This window comes from Ursus arctos, unplaced genomic scaffold, assembly GCF_023065955.2.
Source record: "Ursus arctos isolate Adak ecotype North America unplaced genomic scaffold, UrsArc2.0 scaffold_18, whole genome shotgun sequence".
Lineage (NCBI taxonomy): Eukaryota > Metazoa > Chordata > Mammalia > Carnivora > Ursidae > Ursus > Ursus arctos.
Window position 1 is genome coordinate 25,607,273 of NW_026622852.1, and position 18,654 is coordinate 25,625,926.

Here is an 18,654-nt window from a genome sequence, read left to right on the forward strand (position 1 = left end):
TATAAGGGATTATTATTATAAATGATCCTCTGAGTTCTGATTAACTACTCAGGAATTAGTCTTGCATCACAGGTTCAAAATGAGCAAATACTTGATGGGCACATCCTATGTGCCAGATAGTTATCTAGCCTAGCATTGACCAAAATAAAAATGAAATCAATTTAAGAGTGAGTCACTAGCCTATTGAGTGCTCACTAAGTACCCAGTGCAGTATCACAGCATGGTGAAGCAATAGCAGGAATCTAGATGATGGGTTTAGGTTCGCACTATTCTATAGCTGTGTAAAACTAAACCACCACATCTATAAAATAAGGAGGTTAGACAAGGTAACCTCTAAGGTTCCTTCTAAAATATATTTGCCATTAAAGATTCTAATTGCTGAAGTTCTCTACTGCTAAGAGCTTATTGCCCTGCAGGGGTGATTAGTCTGACAAAACTGAATGATAATAGAACTATAGGACAATAGAGTACTAATGTCACACTAGATACAACGTAATTGTGGTAAGAACAGTGTTTTTCTGTAGGTAGCAGAGTATTTAGAGAGGCTTCTTGGAAGACCAGGGAGTCCCAGAAGGATGGAAAACTTTGGATCAGTGGAAAGGAATTAGACTCTATTATAGATATTTGAAATTCAGTCCGAATCCTTGCAGAAAAACAGCTGGTGCATTCAAAAGGGTTTAACCGAAGAAGAGTTTAACCAAAGGGTTGTTTATAGAAGTATGATCGGTATTCACAGGAATGTTGAAACACATCAACAGTGGCAAGTTAGTAGGACTTCCAAGCCTGAGGGGAAAGGGGAAGGAGTGTTGTTACCAGAACCCACCTACAGCAACAATCTGGAAGAAGGACTGCCTGACAAGACGTATGGCCATAAAGGCTAAGCAGCTGCTATAAGCAGAAATGAAGTAAAGAAATAAATGCTCTAACCTTTCTCTCTTTTCCTGCTCTCAGGTCTCCAGCTAGTACTTTCCATTGGCAAAATCCAAACAGAAGCCTAGGGGTAAGATAGTCTGGGTGATGTAGTTCATAGAGATCAGCTTCCAATAGGGCAGAGGGAGTTGGGTGGGAGGAGACACAGCACACAGAATAACCAGCGTACAAGGGATCTAGGGAAGGAAAAGTCACCACTCTGGACTCTCGCCAAGAAAGTTTTACCTAAGTTCAAATTCAAAATCCACTTTAAGACTTAGTCTCCTTTGCTGTGAAATGGGGATAGTAATGCCTTTGTCCCAGGGTGATTGTGAGGATTCTCAGGAGAGTGGGGAGGTTCAAAACTGGAGACTCTGAGGTTAATGACAGTGGCCTGAATTTAGGTAGAAGCTTTGGGTGTAGAGGAAGTAGATGACTATTCCAAGTTAACTGTATTAATGAGGGAGAATGTACAGAACTTCATAATTAATTACAAATGGGAGAATGGAAGAGAGCATTGTCAAAGATGACTCTTAGGTTTCTGGCTTGGGCCACTAGGTGAATGGTAAGACTAGTAACATGTTCAAAGACAGGAAATACAAGAGAAAGCACAGATTTTGGGTGTGTGAGAGATGGGGAATAGAGATTATTTCAGTTTTGTAAATGTAGATTTTTTTAAATTGTGGTAAAATACACATTATGTGAAACTACTTTAACCGTATAAAAATATAACGACAATTCAGTTTAGGTTTTGTTGTAAAACCGTTGTAATACTGTTGTATTACACTGTTGTAAAACCGTCACTAATACTTATTCACACCTTTTTCATCACCCTAAATGGAAACCCCATCCATATTAAGCAGTCAGTCATTCCTTGGTATCTGTAGGTTTTGAGACATTTGTGTGACATCCAAAAACAGATGTTTAGTAGCTATTTGGATATGTAATACTGAAGCTCAAAATAAAAATTCAGACTGAAGGACATAGATTTTTGAATCATTAGCATATATATAGGGAGTTCTTAATCTGGGGCCTGTGGACTTGAGTGAAAATCTCTGTCTTGAATTGGATGTAAAATGTATATAGGTGTGTATGTTTATTTTTTTTAAAGATTTTATTTATTTATTTAAGAGAGCACACAAGGTGGGGGGGCATAGAGAGAGAAGCAGACTCACCACTGAACAGGACTCAATTCCCAGGACCTTGAGATCATGACCTGAGCTGAAGGCGGACACTTAACCAACTGAGCCACCTAGCCACCCTAGTGTGTATGTTTATTTTTAAGAGCATTAATCATATTCTCAAAGGAATTTCTTAACCTGAACAAAGGAATTTCTTAACCTGAACAAAGTTACTAATCAATGATGTATATAGGAAATGAAGCCGGTTGAGGGGGCAGGGGAAGTGGTTAAGAAAACTCAGGAGGGGCGCCTGGGTGGCTTAGTCGTTAAGCATCTGCCTTCGGCTCAGGGTGTAATCCCAGCGGTCTGGGATCAAGCCCCACATCGGGCTCCTCTGCTGGGAGCCTGCTTCTTCCTCTCCCACTCCCACTGCTTGTGTTCCCTCTCTCGCTGGCTGTCTCTCTCTCTGTTAAATAAATAAAATCTTCAAAAAAAAAAAAAAGAAAGAAAAAGAAAACTCGGGGAAAGTGAAGAGTGAGAAAAGAATGAGGATGGTGGGAACTTGGGTAACATTTAAGGTATAGAGAGGTCCAAAGGGCGTTCTCTTAAATACAAGAAATAAAATTCATGTATGCTTCAAGATAAGTAAAGGCTTTTAAAGGGCAATGTCATTTCCTAGTTGTTAGATATACCTCACTGATTGCCTTTGTCAAATACCCAAACATTCATTTCATAAACGCATTCATTTGTGCTCTTAAATAGATGGTCTAATTAAGTGATTAACCATAACTTCTTCCCGATTTAGTCTTATTTTTGGCCATTAGGTTGGTAGGTAGGGAGAGTACCATTTACAAAGTCAGTAATAGAGAATTGACTAAGTTGTCATAATTTGCAACAAGCATGTGTGCACGCCTGTGTGTATCTAGTATATTGTGGACTTTGTGATAAACCAGTAATTCTCAAAGTATGGGATCTGAACCAACAGTATCAGCATCACCTGAATTTGTAAGAAATGTAGATTGTTGGGCCCTACCACAGACTTGCTGAATCGGAAACTCATGGGACCCAGCCTTCCAGGTGATTCTGATGCAAGTTAAAGTTTGAGAACAACTGTGATAGATCATTCCTGGCCAGCTTGTTTCATTTCATAAATAAAACATGGTTTCCTGGTTCTTTCATTATCTTTTATTTGGTAAAATATGGATGGCAACATTTTGCAATGTCTGACGAGTTTCTTATGAAAAAAAGTTGACTGAACATTCTTATCTATCTGTGACCTTCTCCACCACTCTGAATTATACAAATACTATTCCCTACATGTTATTTTCCTCTTTGGTGTGTAGTACTTATCTTCAACATAAATTGCAAAGTGTCAAGTTATTAAAATGTCATGGAAAAGGAAATAATTATTTATGTGAATAGTCTTTCTTATCCATCCAGTCCTTTGTTTTGAAATCTCCTAGTCTTCTGCCTGAGTCATAGCCTTGGCTTCAGAGATTATGAAATGAACCTCACTGAACTTGCACCCTTTTTCGCTCTTCTCTACCCTTATCAAGACATTTTTCAGCTACGTGGCCTTGCCTAGAGATGCAATAGCTATATACAGATCCCTTGAGTTCCCTAACATTAGTTGCCGTAGTCAGAAAGAAAGTAGAAGCCACAGACTGAATTTGAAGAGAATTGGACTTTGTTAGCAAGGCCAATCAGGGAGTGTTTTCAGCTTCTGCTAGTCCAAGGGATAAGCCAGACAGCACAGTATTTTAGTTATTTCTGTTTTTTTAAGAAGATTATACACTAATTGAGGGCATAGATGATGTTTTATCTTTGACCATGTTTTAACTAACACATATTAGGCATAAAAACACTTGCCAAATTAGATTCACTTAATCCAGAAGTTAGAAGATAAAGAGTATAATTCTGGCTCTACTTCTAAGCCACTTTGAGTTAACTTAATTGACCTCTGTTTTCCTCATTCTGAGACAGATATAGTTTTCCCCTGCCTACTTCCCAGAATCTTTATAAGAATCTAAAAAGAGAATATATATAAAGAACTCTTTAAAAGTCCAGAGAACTCTGTAAATGTGAGGTTACATAATAATCTTGATTTATATGCCCTCTATTTTAGAGGAATAATTAGTTCCTTCTGGATTGTGGAGAGAACACAGTATAATGAGCTAGAAGTTGAGATGCTGGTTTTAATCCTGATCTCCTTTAAATTCTTTGGGTCTTAATTTTCTTTTCTCTCAAAGAACAGAGCAAATTGGTATGGTGGTTCCCACACTTGGTTATACATTGAAATCACCTGGTACTGAAAAATGCTGATGTCTGTAACCAACTAGCGTTAAGTTTGATTTAATTGGTTTGGAATGCATGCTGGGCCTTGAGAATTTTTTCTTCTCTTTTGCAGCCAAGGTTTGTTTTGTTTATTGTTTAAATCAGCAAAACCATTATTCAGATACAATCTTACACAAAATTCCAGGTTACCAGTGAAGCTTTTGCAGTCATTTTTTTAGGACTTTAAACTCTGACTGCCAATCCTTTTTTCTCATGCCCCATTTTAGAACTCCTGAGGCTTCAGAGAACACTGTTGGAAAAACACTGGAATAGACCATTTTCAAGATCCCTTCCAGCTCCAAAACAATGTTATATCCCTATGCCTTCTCACAAGATCTCTGTCCTATCTTTTTCTTAACACCAATCTGATCCAGACTGATTGTTTTACGGAGGCTAGCTTTCAATTTACCTCCTGCTGATTACACTAGCTCTTTTGCTGCAAGGTAATGAATAGTCTAAAATTTAATAGGCAAAAGGACCTCCTGGGTTTCTTGTTGCTACCCCTCCCAGAGATTCTGAGTCAGTACGTCCAGAGTGGGGACCAGGTGTCTGTATTTTCCACAAAGACTTTTCATGTTTTTGAAACAATTGGTTCATGGACCATGCTTTTGGAAATGATTGCTCTAAGAGGTTCTCAGTCACATGTAAAGAAATAAGGGATGCTGAAATGTGGGGACATAGTGGAATAGTGGAACTCTCCCGAGTTCAGTGACAGATCTACCAAAGAGGAGCATGTGGGCATTTAAGACTTTAAATTCTACTCCATGGTATTTGACCACAGTTCTCAGTTACTGCCCTGGAAATGCACTTGACAGTCATCTCTTCATCTGTGGCCAAGTTTACAAGAGAGATGACAAGAATTGTAGTCAAGAGCAGTCAGGCCAGCAGGGATTCAAATCTCTACCACTGTGACTCTGCTGCTCTCTGATTGTAGGACCCTGAGCAACCCACTTTATCTTGGGCCCAGGTTTTTCATCTGTAGGAAAGAATAATACCCTCTTTCTAGGCCCAGGTCTTAGTGAAAATTGAACAAGATGATCTTTGTAAAGTACTTAGTAAAGTGTCCAGCGCACAGTTAATTTTGATAAATAGTATTATGTCAGCGGGGCCTGAACTGATAAGAAGTTTTTGTTTTATCCTTAGGTGGTGTTTCTCTGAAATGAAATACATAAAACGTTTTATTTCAGGTAAGTGCTCAGCTTGTATCTGCTGAGCTTCTCAAGTTCAACATCTTACTTACTACTATACTGTACCATGTTCTACCCACAAGGCCAGGAAATTGGTTGCTGTGCTCTCAGAGCACTCATTAAAGGATTGTACTAAAGCCCACCAAGAAGCTTCTTATAATTTTGGATCTCCTAGAAACTTCTTAGGGGAGGACACAGACTTGACTTCCCTCTGACCTGGCTTTGAGACTATTTTTGCTGCAAAGGTGGGAGGAAAAAAATTACAAAATTGAACTTGAGGTTATCATAAAAAGTCTTTGGTTATAACCGCTGATGATACTGGTTCACATTAACTCACATAGAGAGTAATGTTTGAGTGGTTTTTTTTAAATTTAATTTAATTATTAGATTTAATTTTTTTTAAAGATTTAATTTATTTATTTGACACAGGGAGAGAGACAGCCTAGAGAAAGAACACAAGCAGGGGGAGTAGGAGAGGGAGAAGCGGGGAGCAGGGAGCTGGACTCAGGGCTCCATCCCACAACTCTGGGATCATGACCTGAGCCGAAGGCAGATGCTTAACGACTGAGCCACCTAGGCGCCCTGAGTGTTTTTTTGCAGGGCAGTGAGAGGAATGTTCTACTTAAAGACTTGAGGCAGACAGATAAGTGATTTAATTTGGAAGGTGTTAAACAGAAAGCCAAATCTGCTGTGATAACCATGGTGTAAGTATCTTTAGCAAAAGGTAAAGTGAGTGAATGTTTCTCATCTGTGTACTTTCAAAAGGAAATGGGACTAGTCCAACAGAAACTTTCACTGGGCTCATTGATTTCATTGTAATTATTGATATTATAGTAAGATGAATCACGATTTGAACATTCGACATCCTTTTTCCATGTGAGCTTAAGACAATCAAAAGGATCTTATTGAATTTGTTTCCCTTCGTATAGAGATCTAAATTAATAACTCATTTCTCCAATCCCAGACCATATACTTTGCATCCTTAGTATCACAGTTTGCCTCATTAATATCAGTCAGTTTCTGTTGTGGCTATTTTGGAGAAAGCTTAGACTTGCTACCAGTATCTGGAGCTAAACTCTCCACATAATTCCAACCAAATGACTGTTGACTATTTGAGAGGGTTCCCTCCAACAAAAGGAAAACTTTTTGTCATAGTTCTTTGTGGATATGCTTTTGAAAAATTTTAAAATGAGTAAAAGAGCTATGAGTGTGTGTGTTTGAGGAGGAGAGAAGGTGGTTTTCGGTTTAGCGAAACAAAAGCCATTCTACTTGAACTACATTTGTTGCCATAATTTTAAAAGGTGATGGGGCACCTAGCTGGCTCGATCAGTAAAGCATGAGACTCTTAATCATTGGGTCATGAGTTCAAGCCCCTGTTGGGTGTGGAGCCTTTAAAAAACAAAACAAAACAAAATATACATATATTTTGTTTGTTTTTTGTTTTTTTAGCTGAGATTTGAAGAATGGGTGGATGGATTTTAGCTAAATCAAGGAATGTGAGAGTTACATGAAAGAGAATTATCCTGAAATTGGGAAGGGAGAATTGTTAAAAGTTTCACATGATATCTTTTGTAGCTTGAACCTTTCTTTACCTTAGGTATACTCAATGTATATGTAAAATGTTATATACATTTATCTGAAAATTGACATTATTATCTGCATTGGTAGCTCTCCAAATCCCATGCTTGTGCTTATGAAGGAAGAACCTTTAGTGCTGCCATTACATTTGACTCAGTTCTGAACTGAATGTATGTATGACTCAGTTCATACTTTTCATTCTCCTTGGCCTTGTTCATGATCTCTTCTTGTCTCATGTTAGCATCAGCATATTTCTGCCTTTACAGACATATTATCTGGTTAAGATCTTGAGATATCCAGGCAGATCTGTACCCATCTTTGTCTTGCTCTCTTTGTTTTTATGGTAGTTCCCTGAACAGATTTTTAGTGCTGAGACTGTTTCCTTTTAATGTCCTTCAATATAGGTTGTTGGCATAGTGCCAAAGCATTGTTCAGTGAAACCCATTCTGAGCTTGGGGCAGAACATTTCGGTTGAGGTAAGGCTTTGATGATCTGTTTCAATCCAAGGAATAACAAGTTTTAGAATATATATAGAAAGTCTTAACTCTTTTGGGGGGATAAATAATAGAGCATTTTGAGAACTTTTTAAATTGCACAGGTTTTTACAGACAATTTAGGGGGTTCACAGAGTTTCTAAAGCTCCTCTATTGAGCCTTGGCTTAGAAAACAAAAACAAACAGGTGCCTGGCTGGCTCATTCAGTAGAGCATATGACTCTTGATCTTGGGATTGTGAATTTGAGTCCCATGCTGGGTGTAGAGATTACTAAAAAAATAAACTTAGGAAAAAAAGAAAACAAAAACAAGCAAACAAACTGATTTCAGGCAGTGGCTAAACAGTATATCCTTCAAGCAATTCTCCATAAATATGATTTCTTAATTTATATTAAACAGCGTTAAGTTCATTGTTATACCTTGAATACAGATAGTCTGTATTCTAGAATTGTGTGCTTTATTTCTCAGATCTTTCTTTAGAAGTGAGATTGGCCCAAACTGGTGGTCTTAGGAGTGAGATTGGATTCGAAAGAAAGAAAGAAAGAAAGAAAGAAAGGGAAAGACAAGAGCTCTAAGAAAAGGGGAACAAATTCAAAAGAAAGAAAGAAAGAAAGAAAGAAAGAAAGAAAGACTGACAAGAGTTCCAAGAAAAGGGGAACAAACCATAATCTGGGCAAAGGTGAATGTTGAGGGACTCAAGGAGTTCCAGGCCCAGACAAAGGTAACACTGGAGACAAAGGTCAGTGAGGAAGCTTGAGTTCAAAGCTCTAGGGAGAAGACAAAACTGGGCCTCACAGAATAAAAGAGGCAACAAGAAACACAAAAATATTGATGGAACAGTTTTAAATTTGTTTTTAAATTTTAAAAAAAGTTGAATTGGTAAAACATGTATAAGTTACCATCCTTTTTTAAAAGATTTTATTTATTTATCTGGGAGAAAGAGAGAGAGAGAGCACAAGTAGGGGGAGTGGCAGGCAGAGGGAGAGGGAGAAGCAGGCTCTCCCTGCTGAGCAGAGAGCGCGGGATCATGACCGAGCCGAAGGCAGATGCTCAACCAATTGAGCCACCCAGGCGCCCCTATAATATTACCATCTTAACCATTGTTAAGTGTACAGTTCAGTGGCATTAAGTCCATTCACACTGTTGGGCAACCATTACCACCATTCATCTTAGAACTCTTTTCATCTTATTAAACTGAAATTCTGTATCCATTAAGCACTAACTCCCCATTCCTCCAACCCCTGGTTCTTGGCATTTACCATTTTTCTTTTTGTCTCTATGAATTTGACTACTATAGGTGCCTCATATAAGTGGAATCATGTAGTATGTCTTTTTTGTGACTGGCTTATTTCACTCAAGATAATGTTCTCAATGTTCATCTGTGTTGTAGCATGTGTCGTAATATCCTTTTTAAGACTGAATATTACAGTGTATGTATATATACAACATTTTGTGTATCCATTCAGTATGTCGTTGGACATTTGGATTGCTTCTGTTCCTTGACTATTATGAATAGTACTGCCACGAACATGAGTTTACAAATACCTCTTCAAGTCCCTGCTTTCGATTCTTTTGGGTGTGTGCCTAGAAGTGAAATTGCTGGATTGTATGGTAATTCTATTTTTAATTTTTTGAGGACTCACCATACTGTTTTTCATAACAGCCGCACCATTTTACATTCCCATCAATAGTGCACAAGAGTTCTAATTTCTCCACATCTTTGACAATACTTATTATTTTTTTAATAGCAGTCATCTTAATGGATGCAGTGGAGGAGCTTTGGGATAAAAAACTTGGAAAGACACCCTGAGACTGTAGTACATTTTAAGAACTTTTTAAGACACCAGTGTATGCGGAGGGAGGTGTTAAGAGAACAGAGCAAGGGAACCTGGGTGGCTCAGTCAGTTGAGCGTCTTACTCTTAGTTTTGGCTCAAGTCATGATCCTCAGGGTTGTGGGTTCGAGCAGTCAGAGTCTGCTTGAGATTTTTTCCCTCTTCCTCCCTCCTTTGCCCCCCCAACACACACATGCGTATGCATGCTCTCTCTAAATAAATATAATCTTTTTAAAAATTTTTAAAAAATAAAAAATAAATTAAAAACCTATTGAGCTGTGCCTGGGTGGCTCAGTCAGTTGAACGACTAACTCTTGATTTCCACTCAGGTCGTGGTCTCAAAGTTGGGGGTTTGAGCCCTGCTCTCTGCAGGGAGTTTGCTTGAGATTTTCTCCCTCTGCCCTTCCCCCTGCTTGCTTGCACTCGCTTGTTCTTTGTCTCTCTCTCTCTCTCTCTCTCTCTGGAATAAATAAATCTTTAAAAAAAACTATTGATTTTTACATAGATTATATTAAGAGACTGGCGGTCTCTTAATTTTCATGAGGAGGTTATCAACTTCACGCCCAGCTTAGATGGTTATTAGTATCTGAATCTGCTCTGTGTCGGGCTGGATCTCATGACCCTGAGATCATGACCTGAGCCGAAATCAAGAGTAAGATGCTTAACTGAGTGAGCCAACCAGGCACCCCTTAACAATTTGCTTAATAGCAATTACCAATGAGAGAATATAACACAAGAAAGAGTTCATATTAGCAACAAAACCTTAAAATGTCTAAGACTAAGCATAAAAAGAAATGCACAGAACCTATATGAAGAAAACTTTATGACTATTGACGGACAAAAAGATGGCCTGAATAAATGGCAAAACAGGGCAGGTTCCTCAATGATATACAGTGGCTCCCATTTTCACTCAGAGTAAAAGCCAAGGTCCTTACCAAACAACAACAACAAAAAACCCAGGACTCTTAAATACAGAGAACAAACTGTTGGCTGCCAGAGGCGGGTGGGAGGGTGAGGGGCAAAACAGATAAAGGGGATCAAGAGTACACTTATTGTAATGAACACTGAGTGATGCATAGAATTGTTGAATCATTATATTGTACACCTGAAACTAATATAACACTGTATGTTAATTATACTTAAGTTAAAAAAAAAATGTTGAGGTCCTCACAATGGCCTTTTAGATCTTGCATATTCTGTCCCTACCTTGCCTGATCTCTCCTACCACTCTGCCCCTCACCTTGCTGCTGCAGCTATTCTGGCTTTCCTGCTTTTCCTTAAACAGTCTCTGTTCTCATTATTTCTTCTGATTGCAACACTCTTCCTCCAGGTAGGCCTTTGGCTAACTCCCTTGTCCACTTCGATTTTTTCTCAGTCTCATCTTTTCTGTAAGGCCTACATGAATTTTCAGCTCCACACCACTGCCCCATCCTCCAGAGAGTGAAGAGGGGCTGGAAATGGAGTTAATAATTGATCATGCCTACGTGAGGAAGCCTCCATAAAATTCCATGTGGGGTTCGGAGAGCTTCCACAAGGAGTTGGGTTTGCACCCCAACTCCACAACAGCAATGCTCCTGCACTCGCACCCTCTCAGACCTCACCCTATGTATCTCTTCATCTGGCTATTCATCTGTATCCTCTATCATAGCCTTTAATAAACTGAGAAATGTTTCCCTGAGTGAGTTGCTCTAGAAAATTAATTGAGCCTGAGAAGGGGGTCATTGGAACCTCTGATCCACAGCTGATTGGTCAGAAACACAAGTGATAATTTGAGCTTACGATTAATGTCTGAAATTGGGGAGTGGGGGAGTCTTGTAAGACTGTACCTTTACCTTGAGATCTGATGCTACCTTTGGGTAGATAGTGTCAGAATTGACTTAAATTATGGGATACCTGGCTGGTGTTGTCAGAGACTTGCTTATTGTAAGGACACCTCCCACCCCGCCTCATATATTTGTTGACCAAAAGTGTCAGAAGTGAAGTGTTCTGTGTGAGTAGTAAAGAAGACTCAAAGGAGAGACAGTAGGAAAGACTGGGTTTTCCCCACATAGGAAGGAAAAAAGCTGAAGTTTTTCCTTTACACACCTATCTTTGTTTAAAAAGGTTATTTGATTATCAGGGGAAAAAATATTTGGATCTATTCTTCACCAAGACTTTCACTGCTGTTGTAAAACACGTATCAAATATCACTTTCCCCATTAAACCTTTCTTGACTTCTCTGACTAGAATAACTATCTTCCCTCCGAAACATTTTGGCACTTTGTTTTCTGTCCCCTCCTCCAACTTCCCTTAAAGCAATTACCATTTGCATTATATCTATTTATACCATTAGATCTAATTCCTTTCCCTATTCACAGTCTTCATTTTCATATCTCACTGTAACATGTACATGGTAGGGTTTTGGTTTTTTGGGGGGTTTTTTGTCCCCAGCTTTGTTAAGATATAATTGACATATAACATTGTGTAAGTTTAAGATGTACAACGTGATGATTTGATGTATTTTGCAAAATGCACATAGGTACTAAGTGAATATTTAATAGACTAAAGATTAAATTAGAAAATGAAGAAAATAAGTTGTCAAGGATTCACATCATTTTTGCAACTGTGATATCCTATAACTATGATTTTGATATTAAAGTACCCCTTATCGAACTCCTTAAAATGACTATATGACTCCTATTATTGTTTCTATTGTTTTTTTTATTTTATTATTATTTTTTAAAGATTTTATTTATTTATTTGACAGATATAGAGACAGCCAGCGAGAGAGGGAACACAAGCAGGGGGAGTGGGAGAGGAAGAAGCAGGCTCATAGCGGAGGAGCCTGATGTGGGGCTCCATCCCACAACGCCGGGATCACGCCCTGAGCCGAAGGCAGACGCTTAACCGCTGTGCCACCTAGGCGCCCCTGTTTCTATTGTTTTTAATAAACTAAAAAGTGAGCTTTAATATATTTAATTTTTAGGATCTCTTCATTATTTTAGAAAAAGCTAGAAAAATTTGAGGTGTTTTATGACCAGGGTTAGAAGTTGTGGTTTAAATCCTTCTGCTAAGTTGGAGGTATCCATTCAGTTAGATCTTTCCAATAAGCCAGTTGCCAAGTTTAACTTTGGTGATAATGAGTCAGCACACTGGCATTATGTCCTTTGTGACTTAACTCTTTGCAGTCCCCATCCTGCCTTTCCCCAGACAGAAGTGATTACTGTTTCCTCTGTGCTCCAACTGAAGCTACTTCTATTATCCCACTCTTGGGTAATTACTTTTCAGTGTGTCTGTCGTCCTTTCTAAACAGTGAGCTCTTTAAGGATAGGAATTGTGTGTTGGTAATTTACACTTTCCCCACAGTTCCCGAGACTGGGATATTGTGGGTATTCAGAAAATGATAGATGTGTTAATATAAGTAAAGTATATTCTGACAAGGATTCTAGCTAAATGACTATACCAAGGACAATCTCTTCAGATGGCTCAGTGGTAAAATGTCAGTATTTGATTAATTTAACTGAGAAATGTTAACTTTGAATTTTAGGTATTCAGTGTATGGTATGGTTAATTGCCCTTAAGAACCTTTTCTTTATTTGTTGTTGTTGTCATTCTGGGTTTTTGTTTTGTTTTCTTTCAAGTAATCTCTACAGCCTGCATGGGGCTTAACTCACAGCTAGATCAAGATTTGCATGCTGTATCCATTGAGCCAGCCTGGCACCTTTAAGAGCCTTCTCTTTTTAAACCACGTTTTGTTTGGATCCCACCCATTTCCCTCTCTATCTCATTGTCTTTCATCTTTCACCTGGAGTTGTAGGAAGTAAATAGTGACTGAGAGGTCAGTTGTTACTCCACCACCATCTCTAAGAACTTGGAAATAAGGGAAATTAGACTTATGACTGAGAATTAAATTGTAACATTAACCTATATTAAGGCAAAGTTATCAAAAATCACCTTAAAAAGAAAAACTGGACAAATTAAGACTTGACTAAGTATATTTATCTAAAGAATATTCACTGAAGCCCTTTGGTTAGCAGTGGCAACATAGAAACAGGACAGTGAGAGGCATACTTTGGTTGTGCCTAACTGTCCAAGAGAGAGAATGTAGCCAACGAACTTGAGCAGTTCTATTTCCCATCTGTGGCCTGATGCTATTAAACCTTTGAAACATGCAATTTAATTTCTCTACCTCAAATTCCAAGTTCATCAAGCAACTTTCTTTCTTATTATGACTCGTTTCTTATGTGTATCTTTTTACAAGGAGAAAATGTCTGAACTTCATGCCAAAGCCAATATTATCATCATTATGATAGTTAATCTATTTCATTGCAAATAATCATCTACCATTCTGGTTTTACGTCAGCCTCTGACCCCTTTCTTTAATGTTAGCTTCAGTTGTAGGTTCTAGTTCGGTAAGGAGCCAAAACCAAGTTTCTGAGCCTAAAAACTGAAGTCCAGGATCTGGACTTCACATTGTGGAATTTTACCTCATATAATTGTCAAATGTAACCCTTTCACACCCTCCCCATTGTCAATGCCTTAATTTACCTATTTATTATATTTCCCCTGGATTACAATAATAGCATCTCAACTCATTTTCTGGCCATCAGTCAAACTACACTCAACACTGATGTATCTTTAAATCATAAGTTTCATTATGTTAACCTTTACAGTATTGAATGGCATTCTGCAATGTACTCCATTCCATGACCTTTTGTATGTTGTTCCTCAGCCCTGCCTGGAAAATTCTGACTCCCATATTCATTAAACTAACTTATATTTATGCTTTCATACTCAGCACAGGATCTGCTCCAAGAAACTTTACCTGACCCCCACAGTCAGGTTTAGATACTCCTCTTTCGCACTTCCATGACACCCCATCTTTATCTCTATCATACTATCCACTACACTATAGAGCAATTGTTTACTCATATGTCTCCCCTACTGGACAGTGAATTTCTTCATGGCAGTGATGGGGATATTGTCTGATACTTTTCTATATTCCCTAGCTCTTAGTATAATACTTGATTTTGTTAAGTGAATTTAAGAACCTCTCATAACTTTATTCATTTCATTTAAACTTCAACAAGTTTCTGCAGTCTCCTTTCATCTCTTCCAATCTGCACTTTCTTCTTGATCCTTGAACATAATTTATCCCTACCTACTTTTTTCCCCACTTTGATCTTGTCACACTCTTGCTGTTTCTTCAGAGCCATATGACCAACAAACTACCGTGTGTGTGTGTGTGCATTTCTGTCCATTAATGAATGAGATTGTCAGGTATCACTAAGTTTGTGAAATATCATTTTAATATATAATTCCTCCTATAGACTACAATATGATTGAATAAAAATAGTTTAAATAAAATGTAATTGAAAATGTAGGTAACCTCTGGCTCTTAAATGAAAATTACTCATAAATGATGCAAGTAGACAAAAAAAAAATCTTTGAGATGAAAATCCTAAGCAGTTGGCTAGGCTCACCCACTACGTATCTTTTCATATAGAATCATACATTTATTGTTAGGCTTATTCATAGATATTTAAAATTTTGTTGCTATTTAAGTGGTACTTTCTCCATTATGTTTTCTGATTATTGTAAGTATTTAGAAAGGCTATTTTGTTATAAATTTATTTAGTGACGGGGCATCTTACCCAAATCTTGTTATTTCTAGCAATTTCTAGAGTCATGGAATAGTCCTAAGATTGGAAGGGAGGGGCAGTGGAAATTTTCTTGTCCAGCCTTCTCATGTACAGATAAGACTCAGAGTAGTCCCAACAGGTTTGATTTAAATCTTAGATCTCATGAATCTCTAGTCATTGAGTTTGACAAAATATAGTAAAGAGGCAAGGGGCCAAGACTGAGACGTCTCAGGTTGGACATCTCAAATCTGCATCTTGATGTTCTCATCACCAATTCAAGCTTTACAAATTCAGAAATTCAATGTACAGCTTGTCTTAGGAGTGACCAGGTCTCATGAGATCAATTCACTCCTTTCTTTCTGGAAAGAATAATTTATCAACAAGACAGCTAAGTTGGAAGTTTAACATGGAAAATCTAATAACATCCAGGGCATTGTCTTCTCATGGCCAGCTCTACCCAGGAGAACAAATTAGAGATCCCAGAATCACAGCAAAGAGAACTGGATGTTTTTATGTGGTAGTTAAGATATAGTACTCTGAGAGTCTTTTCTGCTCTAATCATGATATTAGATAAATATTTCTTTCCAAATAACTCTGATAGGCATTATAATGAAAGAAACCTTTCCTTAGGCAATGGCTGAAACAGTGATAAATGTTTCAGTATTTTCTCTTCTAAAAACTGTCATTCCTTCAGTCTTTCCTGACCAACAAGTTAGTTTTAAAGAGTAGAGCTTCTCTTAGATTAGCTCTGTTTTAACTTCATGGCTTCCTTTCTAGAAAGGAACCCTAAGCCCCATGCTGAAATGTATTTAGGCTGAACTTTAATCTTACCAGCTTTATTTATTTATTTATTTATTTATTTATTTATTTATACGTACGTACGTACGTACGTACATACTGGGGGGGGGGGGGTAGTGCAGAGGAAGAGAGAGAGAGAGAATCCAAGCAGGCTCAACATTCTACACTCAGTGTGGAACATGACCCTGACATCATGACCTGAACCAAAATCAAGAGTCAGACACCCAACGGACTGAGCCACCCAGGTGCCTATCATCTCTTAAGCAGATTACTTCAGGAATATTTCCATAGATGGGTTAAACATTTATTAATGTTGCTTCTTGTTAACTGCCTTTCAAGGGCATGGTGGGCATGGTGGGTTTAAAACCTGGTTCCCAAATTTTATATATACTTTTTTTGGGTCCTATAGCTTCCCTATCAAACATAACACAGCTTCTTGAGATCAACTATAAAACGGACCACTAAGCATGACCCATCAATAGTTATTGAAATTCAGGGATTGTCTGGATTCTCTGTTAGGTTGAATTTGCTGAGGCGGCCTATAGGAATTGATAATCATGCCCACCTGCTCAATCTTTTGTCAGAACTGTTACTCTTGCTTTAGACAGCATTTGTCTGGGTGGGCCCAACTGACCAGGCTATCATGTAATTTGGAATTGTTGGACTAGAATCAAAATACGTAGAGCGAATGTCAGTAATGATATTGGAAATCTCTGAAAGATAAATTGGAGAATTGAAATCCCTAAAAGGGTTTGAGGCTGGGTAAGCTTGGAGTGGAATGCATTTAAGCAGCAAAGCTAAGATGTCCTAGATCTATGCCGAGAAACTAGCAAAGTGCTCCTAATTCATTTTATTGGCTGCTGCTCGTGCAGTAAGTAAGTGGATCAGCCAGATTTTAGGGCTCAGGACCCTGAACGCCCAGTGCAGTTACCACAATTACCATATGCTGGAAGGTGAGGATCGTACTATATTAAGTAGCATACTCAAGGACTGGGTGTTTACCTCAGTGCTCACCAGCTGGGAAGAGATAAAGATAGAACCTACGCAGGCTTTTCTTCTGGCTCTTGCTTGCCTCCAGGGCTTTTAGGACTCAGGAGAAATTTAATGAATAAAGGAATTTATAAATAGAGCTGTCTGAAAATGTAGAGACCATCTTGAGAGAGTGATTTCTTCTGTACTGGAAGAATTTAAGTGAGGCAGCCAGGGTTCTAAACACAGGGAATGACTTGGATGGGAGGATGGATTAGGTATCTCCCGGTCCCTTTCTAGTTTTGAAATTCTGTAATTTCCAGGATCAGAGTAACTCTAGAGGCTATCCAAGATCCAGGGTGGCTCCCAGCACAGACATTCCTGGTGGGAGTGGAGGGTAATTCTGAAAGTATTTTTACTTGGGCTTAGTTTAATTTGGTTCACTCTGGTCATTCAGTGACTCTCCTTAGACTCAATAAAACCCCTTATGATATGAGAAAACCGCTTGACAACTCCAGTTGGCACTGTGATCCAGGGATGTTCCCAGTTTCGTCTTAAAGCCAGCATTTCCTGGGAACATAGAGAGCAGCAAGGAGCCTAATTAATACTGGAGTGACTTAAACTCCCACAGCATGTTGACCTGGTAGCATTAGGAATATTCTGCCATCTGCTATGAAGTAGAGTAATAGAGCACAGATCACTAGCAGAGACCTGACACATGGGGCACAGAAAATTCCTCACAACTTATGGTTTTGGATTTTGTAAGTCACAAACCCTCCCCACTTCATGGGTGCCACATTTGTATCTAATAAAGTAGGGCAGCTAAGGTAATTAAGCTAAGCGAATGTGTCTTTGGACTGATTTTAACTAAGAGATGTACAGATCCCAGAGCTGATTTTAAACATCACCTGGCAAAGTGTTTGTATTCTTTATAGCACTTGTCTCGATGAAGTTATCACACTAGACATCTTATAACTTGTATTTTTCAGAAAGGCTAATATTCTTGATAATTTTACCTACTGCTTGTCTTCATTCTTTTTTTTTCCAGTTCATCCAATCCCCTACATAGAAGCCAGGCTCTGTGCAAGGGCTTTAGAAGACAGAGAAATTAATTAGACATGCTCACACTAGCCAATCTGATAGAGGAGATGAAATTCAAAAAATAATTATAACAAACATTGCATCAAAAACTGGGGATGTACTGTATGGTGACTAATATAACAAAATAAAAATTATAAAAAAATAATTATAACATAAGGAAGAACAAATGATTAGGAGAATAATACCAATGAAGGAATATAGCAGTTGGGAGAGGTGGGAGGATTACTTCTGGATCAGAGAAAGGGAGAAACTACACTGGATTCATGGAATTTGAGCTTGCCCTTGTTGAAATAGCCTTTGAAGGATTTTTACTGATATAGATCAAGGGCATTACCCTTGGAAGGGACAGCGTGAATAGTGGCATAGATGCAGGAAAGTCTGGGTCGTATTTAAGGAATTGTACATAGGCCAGTTTGAATAAAGGTAAATAATGGAAAAGAAAGATGAAAGAATAGTTAGGGTTCAAATGGGAGCATCTTGAATGTGTGGCTGATAGCTGGACTTCATTCAGTAATCCATGGGGAGCCACTGTGTGTTGTGACCTGGTCAGCAAGAAGATATGATCAGTGTTCTGCTTTAGGGCAGCAGTGGATAGTTTATAAAAGTCAGAAGCAGATAACAGGATATTGAATGCAGAAGGAAAGTAAAAGGAATCTGAGATGATAGTAGTGGGATTAGAAAGGAAGTAGTAGCTTCAAGAGATCCTCAGA

At 38.3% G+C, this 18,654-nt stretch overlaps 1 protein-coding gene across 1 annotated transcript in view; it reads left to right on the forward strand.

The window, feature by feature from the left end:
* Window positions 1-18,654, forward strand: part of LOC113260484 (phospholipid-transporting ATPase FetA-like) — a 112,457-nt gene that overhangs the window by 2,177 nt on the left and 91,626 nt on the right. Inside the window, exons 2-3 of the mRNA XM_026506298.4 lie at window positions 5,508-5,551; window positions 7,534-7,605. The gene's annotated coding sequence lies outside the window, so the exon portion shown is untranslated. The remainder of the gene's footprint in view (window positions 1-5,507; window positions 5,552-7,533; window positions 7,606-18,654) is intronic.